The 18,780-nt window shown below is 35.2% G+C and overlaps 1 protein-coding gene and 1 non-coding gene across 3 annotated transcripts in view; both read left to right on the plus strand.

Annotated features, from left to right (window-relative positions):
- The window catches only part of HTR2C (5-hydroxytryptamine receptor 2C), a 324,015-nt gene that overhangs the window by 114,004 nt on the left and 191,231 nt on the right, over positions 1–18,780 (plus strand). The gene's annotated exons all lie outside the window — the stretch shown is intronic.
- MIR1298 (microRNA mir-1298) lies at positions 14,226–14,335 on the plus strand. The gene has a single exon (NR_106445.1). It is a non-coding gene; the product is annotated as a microRNA mir-1298 (primary transcript).

The following is an 18,780-nucleotide window of genomic DNA, read 5'->3' on the forward strand; positions in this document are numbered from 1 at the left end:
CTCGAACTGGGTGGAACCCACCACAGCTCAAGGAGGCCTGCCTGCCTCTGTAGGCTCCACCCCTGGGGGGCAGGGCACAGACAAACAAAAAGACAGCAGTAACCTCTGCAGACTTAAATGTCCCTGTCTGACAGTTTTGAAGAGAGCAGTGGTTCTCCAGCACGCAGCTGGAGATCTGAGAACGGACAGACTGCCTCCTCAAGTGGGTCCCTGACCCCGACCCCCGAACAGCCTAACTGGGAGGCACCCCCAAGTAGGGGCAGACTGACACCTCACATGGCCGGGTACTCCTCTGAGGCAAAACTTCCAGAGGAACAATCAGACAGCAGCATTTGCGGTTCACGAAAATCCGCTGTTCTGCAGCCACTGCTGCTGATACCCAGGCAAACAGGGTCTGGAGTGGACCTCCAGCAAACTCCAACAGACCTGCAGCTGAGGGTACTGTCTGTTGGAAGGAAAACTAACAAACAGAAAGGACATCCACACCAAAAACCCATCTGTACATCACCATCATCAAAGACCAAAAGTAGATAAAACCACAAAGATGGGGAAAAAACAGAGCAGAAAAACTGGAAACTCTAAAAAGCAGAGCGCCTCTCCTCCTCCAAAGGAACGCAGTTCCTCACCAGCAACGGAACAAAGCTGGATGGAGAATGACTTTGACGAGTTGAGAGAAGAAGGCTTCAGACGATCAAACTACTCCGAGCTACAGGAGGAAATTCAAACCAAAGCAAAGAAGTTAAAAACTTTGAAAAAAAATGTAGACGAATGTATAACTAGAATAACCAATACAGAGAAATCCTTAAAGGAGCTGATGGAGCTGAAAGCCAAGACTCAAGAACTACATGAAGAATGCAGAAGCCTCAGGAGCCGATGCGATCAACTGGAAGAAAGGGTATCAGTGATGGAAGATGAAATGAATGAAATGAAGTGAGAAGGGAAGTTTAGAGAAAAAAGAATAAAAAGAAACAAACAAAGCCTCCAAGAAATATGGGACTATGTGAAAAGACCAAATCTACGTCTGATTGGTGTACCTGAAAGTGACGGGGAGAATGGAACCAAGTTGGAAAACACTCTGCAGGATATTATCCAGGAGAACTTCCCCAATCTAGCAAGGCAGGCCAGCATTCAGATTCAGGAAATACAGAGAACACCACAAAGATACTCCTCGAGAAGAGCAACTCCAAGACACATACTTGTCAGATTCACCAAAGTTGAAATGAAGGAAAAAATGTTAAGGGCAGCCAGAGAGAAAGGTCGGGTTACACACAAAGGGAAGCCCGTCAGACTAACAGCAGATCTCTTGGCAGAAACTCTACAAGCCAGAAGAGAGTGGGGGCCAATATTCAACATTCTTAAAGAAAAGAATTTTCAACCCAGAATTTCATATCCAGCCAAACTAAGCTTCATAAGTGAAGGAGAAATAAAATCTTTTACAGACAAGCAAATGCTGAGAGATTTTGTCACCACCAGGCCTGCCCTAAAAGAGCTCCTGAAGGAAGCACTAAACATGGAAAGGAACAACCGGTACCAGCCACTGCAAAATCATGCCGAATTGTAAAGACCATCGAGACTAGGAAGAAACTGCATCAACTAACTAGCAAAATAACCAGCTAACATCATAATGACAGGGTCAAATTCACACATAACAATATTAACTTTAAATGTAAATGGACTAAATGCTCCAATTAAAAGACACAGACTGGCAAATTGGATAAAGAGTCAAGACCTATCAGTGTGCTGTATTCAGGAAACCCATCTCACATGCAGAGACACACATAGGCTCAAAATAAAGGGATGGAGGAAGATCTACCAAGCAAATGGAGAACCAAAAAGGCAGGGGTTGCAATCCTAGTCTCTGATAAAACAGACTTTAAACCAACAAAGATCAAAAGAGACAAAGAAGGCCATTACATAATGGTAAAGGGATCAATTCAACAAGAAGAGCTAACTATCCTAAATATATATGCACTCAATACAGGAGCACCCAGATTCATCAAGCAAGTCCTGAGTGACCTACAAAAAGACTTAGACTCCCACACAATAATAATGGGAGACTTTAACACCCCACTGTCAACATTAGACAGATCAACAAGACAGAAAGTTAACAAGGATACCCAGGAATTGAACTCAGCTCTGCACCAAGAGGACCTAATAGACATCTACAGAGCCCTCTACCCCAAATCAACAGAATATACATTTTTTTCAGCACCACACCACACCTATTCCAAAATTGACCACATACTTGGAAGTAAAGCTCTCCTCAGCAAATGTAAAAGAACAGTAATTATAACAAACTGTCTCTCAGACCACAGTGCAATCGAACTAGAACTCACGATTAAGAAACTCACTCAAAACCACTCAACTACATGGAAACTGAACAACCTGCTCCTGAATGACTACTGGGTACATAACGAAATGAAGGCAGAAATAAAGATGTTCTTTGAAACCAATGGGAACAAAGACACAACATACCAGAATCTCTGGGACGCATTCAAAGCAGTGTGTAGAGGGAAATTTATAGCACTAAATGCCCCCAAGAGAAAGCAGGAAAAATCCAAACTTGACACCCTAACATCACAATTAAAAGAACTAGAAAAGCAAGAGCAAACACATTCAAAAGCTAGCAGAAGGCAAGAAATAACTTAAATCAGAGCAGAACTGAAGGAAATAGAGACACAAAAAGCCCTTCAAAAAATTATTGAAACCAGGAGCTGGTTTTTTGAAAGGATCAACAAAATTGATAGACCACTAGCAAGACTAATAAAGAAGAAAAGAGAGAACAATCAAATAGATGCAATAAAAAATGATAAAGGGGATATCACCACCGATCCCACAGAAATAAAAAGTACCATCAGAGAATACTACAAACACCTCTACACAAATAAACTAGAAAATCTAGAAGAAATGGATAAATTCGTCGAAACATACACCTTCCCAAGACTAAACCAGGAAGAAATTGAATCTCTGAATAGACCAATAACAGGATCTGAAATTGTGGCAATAATCAATAGCTTACCAAGCAAAAAGAGTCCAGGACCAGATGGATTCACAGCTGAATTCTACTGGAGGTACAAGGAGGAACTGGTACCATTCCTTCTGAGACTATTCCAATCAATAGAAAAAGAGGGAATCCTCCCTAACTCATTTTATGAGGCCAGCATCATCCTGATACCAAAGCCTGGCAGAGACACAACCAAAAAAGAGAATTTTAGACCGATATCCTTGATGAACATTGATGCAAAAATCCTCAATAAAATACTGGCAAACCGAATCCAGCAGCACATCAAAAAGCTTATCCACCATGATCAAGTGGGCTTCATCCCTGGGATGCAAGGCTGGTTCAATATATGCAAATCAATAAATGTAATCCAGCATATAAATGGAACCAAAGTCAAAAACCACATGATTATCTCAATAGATGCAGAAAAGGTCTTTGACAAAATTCAACAACCTTCATGCTAAAAACTCTCAATAAATTAGTACTGATGGGATGTATCTCAAAATAATAAGAGCTATCTATGACAAACCCACAGCCAATATCATACTGAATGGGCAAAAACTGGAAGCATTCCCTTTGAAAACTGGCACAACACAGGGATGCCCTCTCTCACCACTCCTATTCAACATAGTGTTGGAAGTTCTGGCCAGGCAATCAGGCAGGAGAAGGAAATAAAGGGTATTCAATTAGGAAAAGAGGAAGTCAAATTGTCCCTGTTTGCAGATGACATGATTGTTTATCTAGAAAACCCCATTGTCTCAGCCAAAAATCTCCTCAGGCTGATAAGCAACTTCAGCAAAGTCTCAGGATACAAAATCAGTGTGCAAAAATCACAAGCATTCTTATACACCAACAACAGACAAACAGAGAGCCAAATCATGAGTGAACTCCCATTCACAATTGCTTCAAAGAGAATAAAATACCTAGGAATCCAACTTACAAGGGATGTGAAGGACCTCTTCAAGGAGAACTACAAACCACTGCTCAATGAAATAAAAGAGGATACAAACAAATGGAAGAACATTCCATGCTCATGGGTAGGAAGAATCAATATCGTGAAAATGGCCATACTGCCCAAGGTAATTTATAGATTCAATGCCATCCCCATCAAGCTACCAAGGACTTTCTTCACAGAATTGGAAAAAACTACTTTAAAGTTCATATGGAACCAAAAAAGAGCCCGCATCACCAAGTCAATCCTAAACCAAAAGAACAAAGCTGGAGGCATCACACTACCTGACTTCAAACTATACTACAAGGCTACAGTAACCAAAACAGCATGGTACTGGTACCAAAACAGCATGGTACTGGTACCAAAACAGAGATATAGATCAATGGAACAGAACAGAGCCCTCAGAAATAACACCGCATATCTACAACTATCTGATCTTTGACAAACCTGAGAAAAACCAGCAATGGGGAAAGGATTCCCTATTTAATAAATGGTGCTGGGAAAAGTGGCTAGCCATATGTAGAAAGCTGAAACTGGATCCCTTCCTTATACCTTATACAAAAATGAATTCAAGATGGATTAAAGACTTAAACGTTAGACCTAAAACCATAAAAACCCTAGAAGAAAACCTAGGCATTACCATTCAGGACATAGGCATGGGCAAGGACTTCACGTCTAAAACACCAAAAGCAATGGCAACAAAAGCCAAAATTGACAAATGGGATCTAATTAAACTAAAGAGCTTCTGCACAGCAAAAGAAACTACCATCAGAGTAAACAGGCAACCTACAGAATGGGAGAAAATTTTCGCAACCTACTCATCTGACAAAGGGCTAATATCCAGAATCTACAATGAACTCAATCAAATTTACAAGAAACAAACAAACAACCCCATCAAAAAGTGGGCAAAGGACATGAACAGACACTTCTCAAAAGAAGACATTTATGCAGCCAAAAAACACATGAAAAAATGCTCACCATCACTGGCCATCAGAGAAATGCAAATCAAAACCACAATGAGATACCATCTCACACCAGTTAGAATGACAATCATTAAAAAGTCAGGAAACCACAGGTGCTGGAGAGGATGTGGAGAAATAGGAACACTTTTACACTGTTGGTGGGACTGTAAACCAGTTCAACCATTGTGGAAGTCAGTGTGGCGATTCCTCAGGGATCTGGAACTAGAAATACCATTTGACCCAGCCATCCCATTACTGGGTATATACCCAAAGGACTATAAATCATGCTGCTATAAAGACACATGCACACGTATGTTTATTGCAGCACTATTCGCAATAGCAAAGACTTGGAACCAACCCAAATGTCCAACAATGATAGACTGGATTAAGAAAATGTGGCACATATACACCATGGAATACTATGCAGCCATAAAAAATGATGAGTTCATGTTCTTTGTAGGGACATGAATGAAATTGGAAATCATCATTCTCAGTAAACTATCGCAAGGACAAAAAACCAAACACCACATGTTCTCACTCATAGGTGGGAATTGAACAATGAGAACACACATGAGCACAGGAAGGGGAACATCACACTCTGGGGCCTGTTGTGGGGTGGGGGGAGGGGGGAGGGATAGCATTAGGAGATATACCTAATGCTAAATGACGAGTTAATGGGTGCAGCACACCAGCATGGCAGATGTGTACATATGTAACTAACCTGCACACTGTGCACATGTACCCTAAAACTTAAAGTATAATAATAATAAAATAAAAATAATAAAAAAGAATGAAAAAAATATGGTCTATAAAACTAGATTTGCATAAATACAATCTGCAGCTGGCTTCATTCTCTTTTTATAATGGGTTGGATCGTAGCACCATGTTGAGCTAAAATCTATTTCTTTTGGTAATCCAGTGAAGAAAAAAGTAGTAACCAACAATTACATATAAATGACATATAATTTTATAAAATGAAACTACTACATGGTAATAATTTAATAAATTACTTAAGAAAATTTAAGATTGTAAGGTTTGTCCAGATTTTTTCCTATAGTTTATTAAAAATAATGAACCAAAACAAAAAATTTCAATTACTATTGCATATAAAGAGCAATTATAATCTGTCAATGACTACAAGCCAGCCATCTTAACATCAACTGAGAAAAAAATCCTAAAAACAAATTCTTCTTATAACTTTAAGTAAAAAAATTCAAGAACTAATTTAAGTGCATACTATTTGTCTGCTTAGAAAATGGTAAAATGATAGGAACTTCTTAAAGGAATTTCTATTCAAAATATCGTTGCAGACACTTAGATTAAATCAGGCTGGGCATGGTGACACATGCCTGTAGTCCCAGCTACTTGAGAGACAGAGGTGAGAGGATGGCTTGAGCCCAGGAGATCAAGACTGCAGAGAGCTTTGATGGTGCCATGGCACTCCAGCCTTTCTCAAAAATAAATAAATAAATAAATAAATAAATAAATAAAAGAAAAACAATTTACAAAACCATGTTTATAAAGATATATTACAAGTTCATTATTTAAATGAGACTCTAAAACCTAAAGATGTAAACATCACTTTAAAAGCCTTCCTACTTTTTTCTTGACTGATTTGGCAAAAGCTGCAGATTTTAGCTGAGGATGGTGCTACAATTCAGCTTCTTTTAAAGATGAAGGTGACTAGAGAGTGTACTTATGCTGAACCTGCGACCAAAGACCTATTTCTTCACTGTAAGAAATAATTTCTCCTTTTACAGGCCATTTATTCCATATTGCAATTTATGGCTTAAGTAAGTGACTTTTTCTCTTTCCCTGTTCTTGTAAATTCTCAGAGTGATTGTCAGTCTTTCTCATTTGAATATCATGGAAACTCTACCATTTCAGTTTTAGTCCAGTGCAAATACAGTCGATTCAGTCCTTCTGATTTCAACTTTGCCTATTTACTATATAATAGTAAATAGGCAAAAAAACTTTGCCTAAATACTATATAATAGTATTTCAAGGTAATACTATTTAGAAAAATGTATTATAACCGTTTTTACTTGGTTTGTCTCCCACTCTTTAATGAAGCCAAAGTAAAAAATCCAGTTAAAATAAATTTTTGCTGAGAGTTGTTTTGTTAAAAACATATATTATCAGAGTTGCATATTAGGAAAGTAATCAATGTTAACTATTTTCATTACCAATCATGTCACTCTGAACATAATCTCAAAATAATCACATAATTCTATTGGCTAATTTTATAAAATTCACTTACTCATGAAATCAACATACCCCCTTTTTTTAGCACTTGCTAATCATTTAGATTTTTAAGAGCAATTTCACATGCTATCAAATTTTTGGCCACATATCAGATTAAACAAAGGCACAGAAAGATTAAATAAGTTACCCAAATATCATAGCTAAGAAGTGAAAGTTGGACTTAATTTTCTGTCTTTGGAACCCAAAGTTCTATGCTCCTTCAAATGCAGCATACATGTGTCTTCCATTAATGACAATTAAAGTCAACTTATTCCATTACTGTATGCATTTTAACCTGAAGGTTTAGAAACATAGAGTTGGTTTCCTGACTCAAAAGTTTTAGTATTGGCCTGGTGTGGTGGGTGATACCTGTAAATCTCAGCCCTACTTTGGGAGGCCAAGATGGGAGGCTTGCTTGAGGCCAGGAGTTCAAGACCAGCCTAGGCAACATAACAAGACTCTGTAGCTAAAAAAATTTTTTTAAAAATCAACCAGGCATAGTGATTCATGCCTTTAGTCCTATCTACTAGGTAGGCTGAGGCGGGAGAATTGCTTGAGCCCAAGAATTCGAGGTTACAGTGAGCTATGATCATGCCACTGCACTCCAGCTTGGGTGACAGAGGGAGACACTACATTTTTTTTAAGTTTTATTATTATTCAGCTTCATATTTAATGGACCAAAGACTTTCTCTGGTTACTTAACTATATGGCTTAGAGAGAAAAGGCATTCTTTGGCAAATCTTAAATGATAGTTGAATACATTATTGCTTCAAAAAAGTCATTGCTTTCAAAACAACTAATACAATTAAACAGTGATAGCAATATCAAGGGCAGTGCTATCTTGTGAATCACTTAGGTTGATCATAGTAAGCCACAGCTAAAAGCTCTCTCCTATTATTAGGGTGCACCCATAAATGTATTCTTCCACCTTTTTTAGATTTTCCTTTATAAAAGTCATTTCTGTTATTGGATGCAGAGATACTCTTAACTGCTATTTCTTTGTTGTTAATTGTGGCTTTCTTTTATCATTAAAAAGTGTCTTTCTTTTTCACTCTTATTTTTTTAACTTCAAATTTATTTTGTCAGATATCAAGATCGCTATTTGAAACCTCCCTAGTCGATTATTATTCTGTCCAGAATTTTGTAAATTATGTGAAATTCACAAACTATAGTAAAATAATGATCTAGGAATATTGGTTGATGGGATTATCTCTGTACTACTTGTTTGAATAAAAAATTGGTATGTTTTTCTACAGAACAAAATTGCCATCTTTAAATTTTTCCTCTAGTCATGGAAGTGTTAATTGTATTTAAAAATCGCTTTGTTCCACTGCTATTGTTGTGAGTAAATTAAATGATCAAGAAAGCATCTGTGAGATTTAACAAAGTTTTGCATAAACAACTTATGTTTGAGAGTAGTCCTGCCAGCATATTCCTGCCAGAATTTGTCCTTGTAACAGCAGACATAACATAACTATGCAGGGCTTCCAGACATCTAGGAATTAATACAGATTTTAGGACAACGATTTCTTTGCCTTTCTTCCTTCTGTTCTCTTCTTCCTTCCTTCCTTTTCTTATTCCTCTTCTTCTTCATTTGTTCCTTTCTTCATGCCTGCCTTTCTGCCTGAGTTCCTTCTTTGAATATTTGCAGAGCCAAGTGTTCAGAAATGCATTCCAAAGTAGCTTTCTACTGCATTTAATTTTGTAGTCTATGATATTTCCTTCATTTTCTTTCACTTAAAGAGAGGCAATGAGACAATTGTCCTAACAGTTATGCATAAACTAGTGAGACACTGATCATCCGTGACTCTTCGGGCTTTTTGCTATCAGTAAGGCTCAGAATCAAAGGACTGGAAAAGAAGCAGGAGACTGGCTTCTTATTTTGGCACTGACAAAAATTAACATTAGGACGTTGAATAAGTCATTTATCTCTTCTGGATCAGATTCCTTAACTATTAAAACAGAAAGTTAGAACTTTGCACGGTGGCATGTGCCTGTGGTCCCAGCTCCTCAGGAAGCTGAGATGGGAGAATGGCTTGAGCCCAGGAGTTCCATACCAACCGAGGCAACATAGTGCGACCCCGTCTCTAAACAACAAAACTACACAAAGCAACAGAAACTTGGATGGTCTTCAAGTACCCCCTTTCAATACTGCTCATGAGAGTATGCTTATTAGACATAGAGATTGACAGGTACAATGTTTAATGTGGAAAAATTTATAGTTTCTTATAAAAATAAAAGAACCACTATAAGAGATAGTGATGAGGAGTGAAAAAATGCAGATATTGGAGTGCAACACATCTAAAATTAAATCTTGCTCTATAACTTATTAGTTCTATGTGGTAATTCAACATCTCATTTTATCTTTTAATCTGGCATTGCATTGTTTTCATAGTAAAGATTAAATGAGAAAAAAATATAGAGTGTTTCTCACATCACTTGGTGTATAATAATAAATCAGCAGATGGAAACAATTATTATGTATCTGTTTTTAATACTTTTTCTTGTTGAGCCATTTCCACAGGAATGACTCAACTGAGAGGAGTTTTTTATTCCTTTTTCTATTTATCTTAGGGCAACAGATGGTGGCTGAGACAGTAGCACTTCCCAGGGTATATCACAATGACAGATTCAGTGACATGAACTTTATGAAGTCCTCTACTAATAGCTTCTCTACTGCCAGAATGCAAGGTATCAGGCCAAAAGGTGTGTGGGAGGCTAATGACTACGTTTCCACAGATATTGGCATGAGCTGGATACTTGTTTTATGAGAGCAACTTCCCAATTTTTGGCAAGTTACCTGTAAAGATCATTTAGAATGATTTCTGGCTTTCTCTGAGTAGCAAGTGTTTTATGGAAGCTGTAGAATTTTTCAAACCTACCTAAAGTATAGGCAATATAATATGATTGGCTAGATTATGGAGGCGTTATATTGCCAATTCTTCTATCTTTGGCTTTCGTTTTCTTAGTTGCTTGCCTATACAGATGGTTTTAATTTGGACCAAAATATTTTAGTAATTTAAAATAAGACTTTAAAACTTGAGGAATCTTTCATGATACAATAACAATGATTTTGTTTCAGTGCCCCAATATCAGCAGATTGTAGAAAAATTAAGTATGAATAGAGAATAGTAATGAATATATAATCACAAATATGTTAGGCAGTAACCTTAAAGATTGAGAAAGTTTGCCAAAAGTAGCTCGCATATCTTTCATTCTTTTACTTACAGAACAGATGAATAAAAGCTTGAAAACATTTAGACATTATACTAATTTATTTTACCATAAATTCTTACTTAAGAAAAAATTGATAATTAATGGAGAGAACAAGAATGTAACCTCTACATGGGCAGAGCTCTTTGCCTTATTCACTCATATATCCCTAGTATATAGAACATTACCAAGCACATACTGGGCATTAAATAAATGCATTGAATAAGTGAACAATGCCTTGATGAAAACATAAACTCTTTGCTAATACTGCCTTCCTAAATGTGTTTTTTTTAAAATCACTTAAGCATGCTTTCAGAATCTGAATCCTGCCATTTATCAGAAAAAATAGCTTAACCTCTTTGAACTTCACTATTTCTTTTTCTGTAATATGCATTTCTGTTAACATGAGGTAAAACTAACTTTTATCACTGTGCCTGGAACAAAGTAGGTGGACATTAACTGTTTGTGGATTTTGTTTCATAAACACAATACCTGCATTTAAAAAAATAGGGTCCTATAACTTTAACCTAGCAATTGTTATTTATAAAAGAAGATTTGTATCAATTCTTTATATCAATAAAAGAAGCATATTGGTTGTTATTAACAAAAGAAAATAATGGCTCTTTGTGACAGTTTTTAAAATGTAGCAATAGAAGAAGCAACGCTGCCTATGATTTACTACTTAAGAACAAATGTTCATGATGATGCATATAATCTATTTTTGTTAAGCAAATGCATAATTTAGTCAGCATCATATGCAGTTTTGAAAAGTAAAGCATTATTATTTAGATGTCATTTCTGTGATCTCATGAAATATAGAATCCCTGGAATGAGAGAAAAGAATAAAATATTCTCTTTAACATATTTCATTGCATAATATAAAAGGTCTGTAAAATTACCTGAAAGGCAAAGGTGTCACACCATACCTCAGTGGTGATTTGCACCAAATACACTGTCTTTCATAAATTTCCTGAGCAAACAGAGATTTCCAATGAGAAATGAATACTTTAATCAATGCAACTTTTCAACCTATTTAGTCCCTGATCTTGAAAAATTATACCCGGTCATGAAGGATGGAACTAATTTTGAATTTACAGAGAAACTCATAACAAATTTAAATGCCATAATATGCGTATTATATCTGCAGCTGTCAGAAAACTTTATTTACAGTCAGTTGCCTTTCTCTGAATAATCATATTGTTGTCCTGAAAGATATTTAAGACCTTTGCCAAATTAGAGGTATGGCCTATATTTAGTGAATCATCATCATTGCACCTCCCCAGGGAAAGCTTAGATGAGAGAGCTCATGTTGTTGTCAGCTGTTGTTAAGTGGAAGGGATGGTACTGATCCAAAGACTTTAATAAATTGTTATTGGAAATGTGGTTTACCCAAAGACCATTGTTCTCAAAATGTATTATCATAACATCCACTGGAGAGAAAGTCATCAAAGACGAAAGATGTCTGTAATCATTTTATATGATCAAGAAAGACTAATTTTTTGCTATGGAAAAGACATCATCATTATTTTAGGAGATAATTAGAATAATGTTTTTGTTTGTTTCTTTTTGTTTTTAACAACTGGACTGGTGATGTATAAAATGCTAAAAATAAAAACTGGATTGAGTATAAAATAATGAAGTCTTCTATCTTTGACAAAACTTTATATTTTTCATTCTATGTAGTCTAAAAGCATATCTCATTTGTAGTTATAAATTATTTTAAAAACCTTTCAAACATAAACAGTCATAGAGACAACAGTACAGTGATCCTCCATAACACCATCGTCCAGATTCAATAATTATTAAAATTTTGCAACCAATCTATCCCTTTCTCTTTCCCATTCTCTTCGTTGAATTATTTAAAATCATTTCACATTGCTTCAGTAACTATTTCTAAAATTGTGGCTATATTACTGCAAAACCATGATGCAATTACCACCCCCCAAAATTTTAGGAATAATTCCTTAATTTAATACCCCAGTCCATACTCAAATTTTATTTATAGTCTCAGAAACATCTCATTTTTTTCTTTTTAAAATGTACTTTAAGACTGGATAAAACTGTAGAACAACATGTTGATATTTTAGCAAAATTGCTACAATTGGTCTATATTATAGAACAAGTCTGTGTGATAGAAAACTGTCTCCACGGCACTCAAGTGAGTGGAACGATTGTGACTGAATTCTATATATAGAATCTTTCAGTGAGAAGTAAAAACAGATGTTGTATGAAGCATCTTATGTTTCATAAATGGGTTATTTTATCTAAAATTTCAGTGATCAATAGTTCATAGATTTTTTATATTAGGTAAGTTACTTCTCCCTCTTGAAAAACGTGAAGGAAAATATTCAAACATTCAAAGGGCTTTGAATTATTATGAAATGATTATGAAATGATGGTGCTTTGGATGGTGGTTATAATAAAATGTGTGTAGTTGTAGCACCTTTCTTTTCATTCCTCACTCTCAAAACACGTGCATACACACGTATACACAGACACACACATACACACACAGAGTCATGAGCAAAAGGATTTGAAGATTTGTTAGTTCGAATTTTCTGACAGGTTTTATTTTATAAATTGAGTTGTACAGGAGGTACTCTGAGAGGGTAAGTTGAAGAATTCTCCACAAATCTAATTAGAAAATTTAAAAAGTGAAAATATATTACATGTCATTTGTGGTCTGTTACTTTAGCTTTAATTACACTGAGGGGAGTTATAAAATAGGCATATCAGTTTCGCTAAATATTGACGCCATCTGATATAACGTTTGTAGAACTGGGACAGGAAACACTATTTTCAAAGTTGTCAAACTGAAGTACTATTTTTCTCCATAAATAAACAAAATGGTAGAAGAGTACACAAAACCATAAACAGATTCTACCTGAGAATTAAACCACTAAAGTAGAAGCCAAGCTTTAGATAGCTACAAAACTGGCCATTACTTCTTATACTTCACTTTTCTGTAAAATATTCTAGGCAGAAGATTTTTTAAAATAAGAAAATCACCAATAAACAATTTTGTTTAAAATTTTTATGAGTCTGTGTGGTCTCCTAACTCTTTAAGAATGAGAAATGTATTTAAGGATTCATTTAAGGAAGTAGATAAAGGCATGGTACAGAATACCTACATATTAATTTGTGGGATATGTAGGCTGAGTTATGAGAATACTCAAGTTAAAAGTCACTTTCGCATTCCTTTCAAACAAAAGGCTTTGTTGGGTGAATGCTCTGTTTTATATTTAATTAGCAATAACAAGTAAGATTTAATTGTAACCAAACTCAGCTATTTAGAAGTATCTTGTTTGTAAAACAGCGTAGAATAATGTCAACAATGTAGCAAGAAAACCCAATTCACAGCATTTCAGAGCAAAAAGGGATAGAGGTCCTCTATTGCAACTTCTGTGTCATGGATGAAAACAGTGAGGCTCAAAAAGTTTGAGTGACACATCAAGTAAGTGGTAAGAGTCAAGACTAGAACTCATGTCTCCTACTGCCCAGTCTAATGTCCTTTATGCTAACCACACATATTTAAGGGCTGGGGTGTTGAATAGAATGAATTATACATTATATAAATTATTCATTATGCAAATTAATTTTTGTTGTCTCAGTTTTCTGTATTCATGACATATTTGAATTTAACAAGATTCGTCTGGTACTTCTAGCTATTTCTACATTTTATGAGTTGTATATATTTTATATCAATAAGTTATAAAACAATAGCAGAAGTCGCTTCTTTTTTCCAGATGAGACAGCAAAACCAGAAACTGACCCTTCAACTTTGAAGTAGCTTTTTGTTTGTTTCTTTCCCCTTTATATAGGATGTCTTGAAGCTGAGAAGGAAGAGCTGTTGGAGAGACGAGGAGTTAAGAGTTCATTCGGCTGTCCAGATGTATCCAAGTACCCTGTGTTATTTGGCAATAAATACATCTGGGCAACTGACTGAACTTTTCACTTTTCATGACTCAGCTGGAACCCTCCACAACCAGAAGAGCCTGTTATAAAGTGAAAAGTTTGTGATCTCTTAATCTAATGAAATGGGAAGTGGGAATTGCTTGTGGGTGAAGAGACACCATTGTAAATGTAAGTGGGAATGTATTTTAGTATGCAACTAAATTGATTTTTAAGTGTCTTGACAAAAGATAAAGAGGATTTGTTTTTCTAGCTTGCAAAATTAAAATCAAATTAACAGAAAATTTTGATCTGCTCCCATTAGTGACACTTGTCATGTACTTAACTCACCAGTATAAAATAACTATTTTATATTGTGATGGAGAGTAGCTGGCAAATGCTGGCAAATATTATTTGTATATTACAATATTTAAAAGATATCTAACCTCAAGCTATGGCTATGTACATGGATCCATCTAATGTATTTCCCCCAATCACTCTTTATCTCATGATGCAATTTCATTTTATTCATAGCAATTATCACGATTTGAAATTATCCTACATCTTTGTTTAAATGTTTATTTTCTGTATCTCCAGCTAGAATGTAAGCTCCATTGGAGCAGGGGCCTGGTTTACCTTGTTTACTACTACATGCCCAGCATCTGGCATAGTGCCTGGCACGTAATAAGCAATCGATAAATATTTGAATATATGAAACTACTATTATACAGCTTTTGGTCCTGCAGATCGGTTGGAGTTGGTCTCCAACACAGAGATTTAGCATATGGTTTGCTCCATTAGCTCTGCTCTTTGAAAACCTTCAGTTTGCTGTGCTATGTGCATACTAACACTGAGATAATTCCCAGATAGTTCTGCTACCACCTATGGAGAAAGCAGTTTCAAATTGCTGGGCATTCTGCCCACTAAGGCAAATTCTCTCCATGTCTGTTACTACCATCATAGAGTGATTTGCAATAGCTACTTTAAGTCTATCAATTGGGAAGTGTATGTTTTTAAAGTATTATTTTATGTAAATGGAATAGGTCTAGCTGTGAAAAACATAATTTTATATGCTGTAGATTTTGAATTAACTGTTGTGTGAATTCACACATAATTTAACAATAATCACGCTCATGGAACATGTCAAACACAAGCAGAGGTATTTAGTAAATACAAATGAGGAGAAAATAAATTTTTTTTCCATTTGAATTCCAAGCATAGGAGGAACAGGTAAATCTGTTTAAGTAACCACTTAACATTATCTTGGAGGAGAGGGAATAAAAGTAATGAGCCTAGACTTGCATTCAAATTGAATAATCACTGGTGGAAGAGTAGTCTTTAATTTCATTGATGATAATAACTGAAAAACTTTCTATCAAAATAATAAAAATTATCTGATTTGACTATAATTAGCAAAGGTGAGTTTTTAGTATGACAAATGTATGATTTATTAGAAAATCGCTAGAGTACATTTGAAGTTGAAAGGAAAACTTCCTACAACATTCATTAGTCCTAAGGATAATTTTTGAATTAAATGAGCTCCCCCAAAATTATTGTAAATCTGTGCCACATTAATATAATCTTCCCAGGACTAATCTGAACATTTATGGCTAATTCATTTTTGATTTAGACATCTGCTAAAAGCTCACTGGGTATAATAACTAGAGGGATAATATTTGAATTATGAGTCATAATTTCTGAACACTGAAAATTGATAAAAATCAAACTTCTATATGTATTATCATTTATTCAATTTTTAAATGCTTTGTTATAAAAAGTGAGACAGAAGTGATCTAGTTGACTGTATTCTACAATTTCTTTTTTTTTTGAGACAGGGTCTGTTGCCCTAGCTGGAGTAGAGTGATGTGATCAGGGCTCACTGCAGCCTCGACCACCTGAGTTCAAGGGGTCCTCCCACCTCAGCCTCTCAAGTAGCTGGGACCAGAGGCACACGCCACCACATCTGGCTAATTTTTTGTGTTTTTTGTAGACATGGGGTTTTGCCATTTTGTCCAGGCTGGTCTTGAACTCCTGAGCTCAAGCAATCCACCCACTCCGGCCTCCCAAAGTGCTGGGATTATAGGCGTGAGCCATCACACGTGGTCTATTCTACAATTTAAAAAAATGTAGTGTGAAATTTAGTCTTTCAGTTTGACAGAAAATATGCTGCATCATTATAATGTGCTAACGGAATTTCCAGAAATCTAGTGTAAACTATACCTTTTCATGGGTGAATCTAGACTCTCCAATTTTTGTTAAAACATGAGTAGAAATGCTGGCATTTTTTTTTTTTAAGACTCATCAATATTATCTTCAACCAGGTCTGGGAAAAAAAGAATAAAAAGTAGTGTGAGAACAGAAAACGTGATTGAAATACGACCAATCTTTCTTCAGTGCCAAAGGGTGGAAAAGGTAATGGTAAAAATGAATTATAAATGGTTAGCTTTAGAGGATGCAAGGCAAGCGTTTTCAATAAAGTTGCAAGCTTCTATCCTCTCCAAGCACAATTTGGGCAAAAACACAGCTCTTCCTTTATTCTTAGATAGTATCGTTTGACTTCACACCTTAAATCTCCTACCTTCCCATCAATCAGCCAATTACTTTGTACCCAGGACTTGGCCAAGGATTGTGGATGTTACATGGAAAGTACATCTATATGGCTCTTCTGCTCAAAAATTTGCCTTTAGTATTAATACAACACCTTTAAAAAGCCTTATGCGTGCCAGCCTTTGTGCCCCACAGTTTCTTGTTTTCTTTGATTTTGTTAATATTTTTTGAGACAGGGTCTCACTGTGTCACCCAGACTGGAGTGCAGTGGTGCGATCACGGCTCACTGCTGCTGCCACCTGCTGGCCTCAAGCCATCCTCCCACCTCAGTCCCCAAGCCCACCCCGCAGTAGCTGGGACTACAGGCCCGCACCATCACATGGGGCTGATTTTTTTTGCAGAGATGGCGTCTTGCTCTGTCCCATAGTTTTTAACTTATTTTTTAAAATTACTTTTGCTTCCAAGGTGATTATTGGTAATGACTTTTAAGTATTTCTGTGAGTGATACAGATTCTGATAGTTTGCAATTTATTTCCAAATTTCCAGTGGAGATTCGATTTTGGTTCAGTTGTTTTGGACTGTTCACACTATTTTGGATGACATATGCTGTATGACACATGGCATATAGCCATATAAGCATAGATTTCATAGGCATGAATTAAATATAATACTCATGGTATGTATTCATACTTAATTAAATTTTCACATTAATTGAGGTTATTCTGCAATATCTTGTGTAAAATTGTACTATTAAAAATTATGTGAAAACTAATGTTTCTCCCCCATTTGTCTTAGCAACTGTAGTTACTGTTATTGATGTCTGAAGATTTTACAGTGCTTTAGAGAAGGCATGAAAAGGTCTGTGATTTACACTGTAGAAAGGATTGAGAGATTGGTCTGAGTGTGTATTTAGTGACTAGTGATCCTGATCTTATTTCTATGATTTAATCTGTGATTTTCTCTTCATACTTGAGACAGCTAATTGGTTTTAAGTTAATCAATCTTTTTCTGGACACGAAATTATAAATATGTATGACTACACAAAGTAACACATAAACACACAAATATTATATAAGTTGGTTGTAATTATAATTATATTAATAATATAATTATAATTATAATATAATTATAATTATAATTATATTGATAATATAATTATAATTATAAATTATATTGATAATGTAATTATAATTATAAATTATATTAATAATGTAATTATAATTATAAATTATATTAATAATGTAATTATAATTATAAAGTATAACACTTTAAATTATCAAACCTAGTTTCAAGGCAAATATTATAAAATCTCATTAAAAATTAGTCAATTATTCCGTCAATTATCTCACAAGTGATTTTTAAAAAATTTTACAAAACACAATCCTTCACAAATTTGAAAACTTGAATTTATAAGCATTCTTTTGTGTTCACGCAACTTTAAAAGTTCCATTACACAGATCAGAAAGTTCCATATATGCAGATCAGAAAGTTTCATTAGAGTTGTTTCGCTGTGTTTTTCAGTTTCTGTTATTGATTGATCTTGTCCAAGACAAGAAGTTTTGCATCACCTTCCCTTTTAGTAGAATTACTCACAGAACATTTCTTATTGCAAAATATCATCATCACAGTGGCCTGGCCATTTGGGGAAACATGTAAGATAACATAATTTACTTTACATAATTCATATAATTTATTCCCATCACACCATGTTCCTAAACTCTTACCACCAGTTCACAGGTATTTTCTATCATGTCTACTCAGTGTTCATGCAAATTTTAACAGCATGAGGAGACATGATTTTGCCTACAAGTCATTTTTGTTAATAAATTGGAAATCTATATACATAATACTTGTTGTGATTATTACTCATTCTTCTCAATAAAATTGGAACTTAGAAAAATAAATATTTGATGTTTAATCTTTCTGCTTATATTTCTCAGGAATATACATGTAAAAAAGCATAATGAAGC

The sequence above is a fragment of the Gorilla gorilla genome, chromosome X, assembly GCF_029281585.2.
Source record: "Gorilla gorilla gorilla isolate KB3781 chromosome X, NHGRI_mGorGor1-v2.1_pri, whole genome shotgun sequence".
Lineage (NCBI taxonomy): Eukaryota > Metazoa > Chordata > Mammalia > Primates > Hominidae > Gorilla > Gorilla gorilla.